The sequence below is a fragment of the Sceloporus occidentalis genome, unplaced genomic scaffold (genome assembly GCF_023333645.1).
Source record: "Sceloporus occidentalis isolate IW3139 unplaced genomic scaffold, rSceOcc1.0.p SCAF_3, whole genome shotgun sequence".
NCBI lineage: Eukaryota > Metazoa > Chordata > Lepidosauria > Squamata > Phrynosomatidae > Sceloporus > Sceloporus occidentalis.
Genome location: NW_028316983.1, coordinates 238,614,818 through 238,622,264, shown reverse-complemented (window position 1 = coordinate 238,622,264; position 7,447 = coordinate 238,614,818). Strand labels below are relative to the sequence as shown.

The window sequence follows — 7,447 nt, the reverse complement described above, 5'->3', positions numbered from 1 at the left end:
GACATTGCCAAATTTCCTGCAGGGAATGGAGGATATTTGGGAAGCCTTCCTGGACAGAAGGCTGAAATGTAGGACGCGCCCTGGAAAAGGAGGACGTCCAGTTTCCTTCCCAGCAAACCCAACAAATGCCCTGGAACCATAGATTGCTTTGGCAAGAAACACAAAGTGGGCGTGGCAGGGCAGAGAAGGGGCGGGGTCAAGCGGGAGAGGGGCGGGGTAACATAGCCACCCAGCTGCGGGAGAAAGGGCAAGATCGCTGGGGGCGGGGCGAACGAGCAGAGGGGCGGGGCTTGGTGTGGGCGTGTTTAGAACCCTGGGGAGGGGGCGTGGACGTTTGGCAGCGGCAGCCTATAAAAGCACCGACCGCGGGCGCCTCACGCTCAGAGAGAGAGAGAGAGAGAGCAAGAGCAAGCGCAAGCGCAAGCGCAAGCGCAAGCAATAGAGCGCTTGAGACGGTGGTTGGTTTCTTGAGGGTTCCTCTGTTTTGGACGCTGGCAAGGAACCGTTTGAAAGCCCCCTCTTTATTTGCCTCTCAGAGCCCCACGTTTGAGGAGGGGCGGGTGGGTTTGGAGGCTGGACGCTTCTTCCCAGGTAAGCAACGACCACAACTCCCATTATCCCCCACCTCCCGACTGGTAGTGTAGTCCCAGGACTCAGGCTCGAATCCTGGTCCAGCCCTTTAAGGTTGGCTTTGGGGGCTCTCCATCCCTCTCAGTTAGCCTGCTCTGGGTTAGTGATGGAGGAGGATTGGAAAAACATCATCATCATCATCATATTATTATTATATTTTAATTTAATTTTTAATGTATATTTCCTATTATTATTATTATTATTATTATATATAGTTATAGTTATTATTTTATTTTTATCTATCTATCTATTTATTTATTTTATTTATATTTCTTCTTATATTTTATGTTTATTTTTATTTATATTATTATTATACTTTTCATTTCTTTATTTAAATTTATATTATTATTTTATTTATATTTATTTATATTTATATTTTTATATTTTGTTTTTATTTATTTTTATTTATTATTATATTTATACTTGTTTATTTATAGTTATATATATTATATTTTATTTATTAATATTTATTATTATTACAATTCATTATTATTATTGTATAATTATATTGATACATTTTATTATTTAACTCCGATCTGTATTAACGCATATTATGTTAATTTTTTTTAATAGAATGTATTGTACACCAGAGGCAGGTTTATTTTATTTTATTTCATTTTGTTTTTAACTGATTGTATGTATAAATATAAATAATGATAATGATAATATTGGGGTTGTTTATATCCTGCCTTTCCAGGAGGATCAAGGTGGGTTGCAGTAGAATGCATAATTAAATACACAACGCATACATAACTACAAATTGCATATGTCCTTATCCTTTACTTTCAAACTAAAATGCCAACACTATAAATACAAATTAAAATCAATTTAAAATAGGCAAGATTGGGGAGAGACATTTGGGCAAACAAAGGGCATTCGACATCAGTGTAACAGTGTATTATTAAGGCCTGCTTAATAATAATAAAGCTTAATAATAATAACAATAACAATAATGATTAGTGGATTCTGGAATTATTAATCTATTAATAGGGACTCAAATTTGTTACAATCTCAGGCAGTGCAATGCCATTAAAATGTGAAAATATAAGCAACAGGTAAACAATTTAAAAAGTAAAAAAACAACAACCCACAATTATGCATTAAAGTTTAAAATGTACTCTATTTTTATATCGAGGTACGTAGGTTTTAAAGTATGAATCTTAAATGGATGTATTTTTTAACTTTTAATTTGAATGTGTAACACTTGTCTTAGCCTTATTCCTTCCTGCCTTTAGTTATATTTGTTGTTCTGTGTTTTCAAGTCATTTCTGACTTATGGCAATCCTAAGGTAACTATCATGAGGTTTGCTTGGCATGTTTCATCAGAAGGGGTTTGCCATTGCCATCCTCTGAGGCTGAGAGAGTGTGACTTGCCCAAGGATACCCACTGAGTTCCCATGGCTGAGCTGGGATTCGAACCCTGGTCTCCAGAGTCGTAGTCCAACACTCAAACCACTGTGCCACACTGTCTCTCTTTTAGTTATATACTGTAGTTATATATTGTATTTTAATCTGTGCCATTCCCTGCCTCAATCCTTGGGAAGAGGAGGGTCACCGTTAGTAAGGCAATACTCCCCATCTTCTGGGATGGTTCTTGAATAGACATTTTTCACAAAGTGATGTATAGGAGTGATGATTTAAAACCCTCTCTCGTATTTTTAAACCAGCTTGCATAGTGGTTTCAGTGTTGGACTACGACTCTCTGGGGACCAGGGTTCCCAGCTCGGCCATGAAACCTTGGGCAAGCCACGCTCTCTCAGCCTCCGGGGGAAGGAATAGAAAGCTTCCTATGAATAAATCTTGCCAAGAAAACTCTGTGATAGCTGCGCCTTAAGGTAGCTGTAAGTCAAAAATGACTTAGGTCCAAAACACAGTGCAGAAATAATCTAGTTTGAGACTGCTTTAACTGCCCTGGGTCAGTGTTAGGGAGTCCTGGGAATTGTAGTTTATTGTGGCACCAGAGCTCTCTGATAAAGAAGGCTAAATGTGTCAGAAAACTGCAGTTCCCAGAATTCCCTAGCATTGAGCCAGGGCAGTTAAAGCGGTCTCAAACTGGGTTATTTCTGCAGTGTGTTTGGGACTTTGGGACCTTAGAGGCACACAACAACCATACTTGATCTAATGTGGCCCCAAAAAGCACCAGGCAAACTATACTACAGAAACCCATTGGGAGACCTTGGGCAAGACACACACTCTCAGCCTCAGAAGATGGCAATGGCAAATGCCCCTCTGAAGAAACTTGCCAAGAAAACTCCATGATAGCTTTGCCTTAGGGTTGTCGTAAGTTGGAAACAACTTGAAGGCACACAACAACAATAACAGCAACAATGTACAGCTGGCCCTTTGGCTCAGTTCAGGTTCACACGATTCTGTTCTTAAAAATGGATATTATTTATGGATCTGAGACTCCTTCCTCAAGATTCCTGTGTTGTGTTTCCCAGCCTTCTTCCACATCCCCTTGTAGTTTGTCACTTTCTGGACCTTCTCACTCTCCTCTTTTCCTTCCTTCCTTCCCTTTTTTCTTTTCTAACTCCGTCCACACCCCAATCCCATTGCAAAAGTGACAGGTTTGGGAACGCTTGTATTTAGCTGGCCTGTGAAATAATCTTTTGTTGTTGTTACAGCTGGCAAAGGATAGAGGACACTTTCACTAATCTCTATGCTCAGTGGGGCTCAAGACTGTTCTTCTTAATCCTCTGTTGTGCATAATAGAAGAAGAGCATATATGACTATGACATGAGTTTTGTGGCACGTTGAAGGCTAGCCATTTTCTTTTAACCTAAACTCTTGTGGATTGCAATTCACTTTCTCAGATGCATTAGAGTACAATCTGGAAAGCTTCCACTATATATAAAGTTTCAAGTACATGTATATGGTCAAAATGGAGTAGGATGCAAAAAATGACATTTACAGATCATGTTGGATTGCACTGTGAAGCAAGGGGACTTTTTTCCCCACCCAGTAATGGGATTAGTTTCCTTCTATCCCTTTGAGGCATATAAAGTAGGTAGGTTCATTCCTTTGCTCACATGTGGAGAGTTGTGTATTCTGTTGCATCTTTACTGGTTGATTTTTTTAGGCATATTTGGAAAGGAAGTGTTGCAACTTTGAAACATGAGATTCTTCCTTCTTCTTCAGTTAAGATGAAGGAAATGGAGTAAACACTCCAGCTTCTAAATTCTGGAAGTGTCGCCTCGTAATCTGCTAGAAGAAGACCCAAAACAGACCTATGGCACATTGAAAGGCAAACTGCTTTGTTCTGGCCTATGCTTCTATAGACATCAGCCCATCGCCTCGCCGGTGATTTCTTACTAAATGCATGTGTGATTTCCCACATCAAAAGTGACCTCAGTGCAGTAGTACAACTAACTTTCATAACCAACAAAACAAAGGACACATAGAAATATGAACTGTAGCTAAAACGCAGTCTGTAGAAGTTTATGCTACAATAAGTCTGCTAAAGTGCAACAAGATACTTGTAAGCAGGGGAAACAACTTGTTAAACACTTGAACCACATTTATCCTTCTCTTGGGCTCTTCTTTTTCTTCAATTAAATAAGACTGTTTGTGCTGCTGACACACTCTCAACCTCAGAAGAAGGCAAAGACACACCCCCTCTGAACCAATCTTGCCAAGAAAACCCCTGATAGGGTTGCCATGTCAGAAATGACTTGAAAGTGCACAACAACAACAACAAGAACAATTTCTGCTGCAGCAGAACAGTATAGCAAATGTTGGTCCCTCTGGGAATTTTCTAGATAACTTGATTTGATTATTTTTTTAAATCAGTATGGGGATCAGAGCAATAGTTGTCTGAAGTAGACGAATGCTCTTGCTGGCTATAAAGGTAAACCAAATTCCAGAAACAGTTGCCAGCTTGGTTAATCTTGCTAAGGTGTGATCACATGAGATGTTTGGGTGGCTATAACTAACAGAGCAAAAGACATTGTAGCATATGAAAGCTTATGCTACAACATCTTTTTGCTCACACTCAAAAATTACTACAAAATCCCTTTGTATGCTATCCAAACTAGTCTCTGGTCACAGACTGGTTTGCAGTCTTCTCAAGTCTGTTTCCAGGAATGAATGTAGCTAAAAGAGCCCATAACCAATCCTGAACGGATTTTGGAATAGTTCCTTTTTGGACTGCAGCTCCCAGCAGTATATAGCAACCATAGAGTTGAAACCCCTCAAATTTTCCCAACTCTGAGATTGTGTTTTCAAAAGAGCATCTAATGACCCTCTGAATATTGTTGGACTGCAGTTCCCATCAGACTTTGTCAGTATAACCAATATTGAGGAATAGTAGGAGTTGCACTCACACAAACATGTTGCTTAGCTGCTAACATAGGACCTTTTTGATTCAAGATTTACATGCACAGTTAAGAGCAAAACTTGCTGGTTTGCTAATTTGTACATTTTTGGTGCTGTAGGCTATGTTTCAGAGGAAGGAACTGGGAAAACAACCTCGAGTATTCCTCACCTAAGGAAATGCTATGAAATTCATGAATTGTCTTAAGTCAACAGGTGACTTGGGTGCGCGCGCGCACACACACACATTTCTGCCCCACTCTGTATCATTCCAGGGCAATGTATAGAAAAAGGCAATTACAATCATGTAAAACAGTAAAGAGCAATTTAAAACAATATAAATGAATTTTGCCAGAGAGAAATGTAAAATATTCCATTTAGGCAGACAAAATTAAAATTCACAAGTATAGGCTGAGTGACACTTGCCTTGGCAACAGTATGTATAAAAGGGATCTAGGAGTCCTAGTAAATCACGAGTTTTACATAAATCAACAGTGTGATGTGGCAGCTAAAGAAGCCAATAGGATTCTAGGCTGCATCAATAGAAGTACAGTATAGTGTCTAGATTGGGGGAAGTAATAGTGCCACTCTTCTGCTTTGGTCTGGCCTCACCTGGAATATTGTGTCCAGTTCTGGGCACCACAATTCAAAAAGGATGTTGACAAATTGGAGTGTGTCAAAAAGAGAGATACTAAAATGGCAAAAGGTCTTGAAGTCATGACCTATGAGGAGTGGTCTGTGAAGCTGTGGATATTTAACTGGGAAGAAAGAAGGTTAAAAGGTGACATGATAGCCATAGTTAAATATTTCATATGGAGGATAGAGCAAGTTTGTTTTTTGCTGCTCCAGAGACTAGGACACAGATCAGTGAATTCAAACTAAAGGAAAAGAGAGTCCACCTAAACATTAGGAAGAACATACTGAGGGTAAGATATGGAATGTGGTGCCTGGAGTGTGGTGGAGCCTCCTTTGGAGGTTTTTAAACAGAAGCTGGATGACCATGTGTTGGGAGTGCTTTGATTATGGCTTTCTGCAAGGCGGGGGATGAACTGGATGGCCTTTGTGGTCTCTTCTAACTCTATTATTCTAATTACAATTGGTTTAAAATATATGGCACAATTTAAGGAATGTAAAACCATACACTTTTACAGATTCAAACTGCGGGTGCATCTGCACTGCAGAAATAATAGTTTGACAGTGCTTTAACTGCCATTACTCAGTGCTGTGAAATTCTGGGATTTGTAGTTTGTTGTAGCACCAGAGCTCTCTGGCAGAGAAAGTTTAATATTTCACAGAACTACAAACCCCAGAATTCCATAGCATTGAGCTGTGACAGTTAAAGCATGGTCAGACTGCATTATTTCTACAATTCAGATGCACCCTAAGTTAGAAAGCCAAAATGCAGGAATGGAAATATTAGCAGTTCTTGTTTGGACAGCAGATGCTCCAGATCACCTCCTTTTACCTTTTGGAAAAAAGAAGGTAGAAACAGCTAGAACCTTCTAGACATTAGCCAAGCTGGGCTGAGTTTGCAACGGAGAATTTGGTTCTCTCTGTGGGTAGGTGGCGGCAGACACCGAAATTACTCCTGGCAAGTTATGAACGTTTCTGCACAGAGCCACTTCCTGTGATTGTGACAAATTGGAGCAGACTGTTGCATCTCGGTTATTGTGGGCTCTTTTGCTTCTGTTGTAGTTAGCAGAGGTTGCCTTCTGTAGAAATTATGCCCAGATGTGTCTAGGATGAAAGAGAGCACAATAAACAAGTGCACCCTTCTAGTATTCCTGTAGTTTGAATTGTGTGCCATTTGTTAGCCTACTTTTCTAAGTTCTTGGAATTGTCAAAAAAGCTGTAAGGAGGGAAGAATTCACACATATCATCATAAAAAGTCTGCAACTGTAAATCTATAGTATGGGGTTTTTATATTTCTGGGGATCTCAGTGTTGGTATATACAGTGGACCCTCCACATTCTCTGTTGTTTAGGGGCACCAGACCCCCCGTGAAAATGGAAAAACTGCAGACAAAAAATAGTCCATAGAGAGATCTGGTAACACCTTTGAAACTAACTGAAAGAAAGAAAGAAAAAGATTATATATATATATAATTTTTTTAAACTTGAGAGACTACTTCCCTAGGTGCTCCAGTGTGACTTTTGATGGAGCTTGACTATAGAGTCATGCTGGAGGATCTAGAGATTCCTAGATAAAACATATTAACCAAATCCGTGAATAATCAGATTTGCAAAAGGCAAAGCTGCCAATGTGGAGGGCTGACTATAGTATAGCTTCTACTATGTAGACTTTGTTTAATAACAGTTTGTGGGATGAGGTTGTTATCAGTTGACATAGTCTTATGTAAGTAAGCCTTTGCAAATGCTGATCTCAACCAAGGGTAAAGTGGTCGGTCACAGAAAGCAGGGCCTGTGGTTGTGGTAGCATTCAGATTTTCAAAATGTCTACTTGAGATCATAAGTGTCTACATAATTATGTTTTCTATGCCAGTTAT

At 39.6% G+C, this 7,447-nt stretch overlaps 1 protein-coding gene across 1 annotated transcript in view; it reads left to right on the top strand.

The window, feature by feature from the left end:
* The first annotated feature begins 434 nt into the window (after positions 1-434).
* Positions 435-7,447, top strand: part of NDRG1 (N-myc downstream regulated 1) — a 59,001-nt gene continuing 51,988 nt past the window's right edge. The window contains exon 1 of the mRNA XM_089517992.1: positions 435-591. The gene's annotated coding sequence lies outside the window, so the exon portion shown is untranslated. The remainder of the gene's footprint in view (positions 592-7,447) is intronic.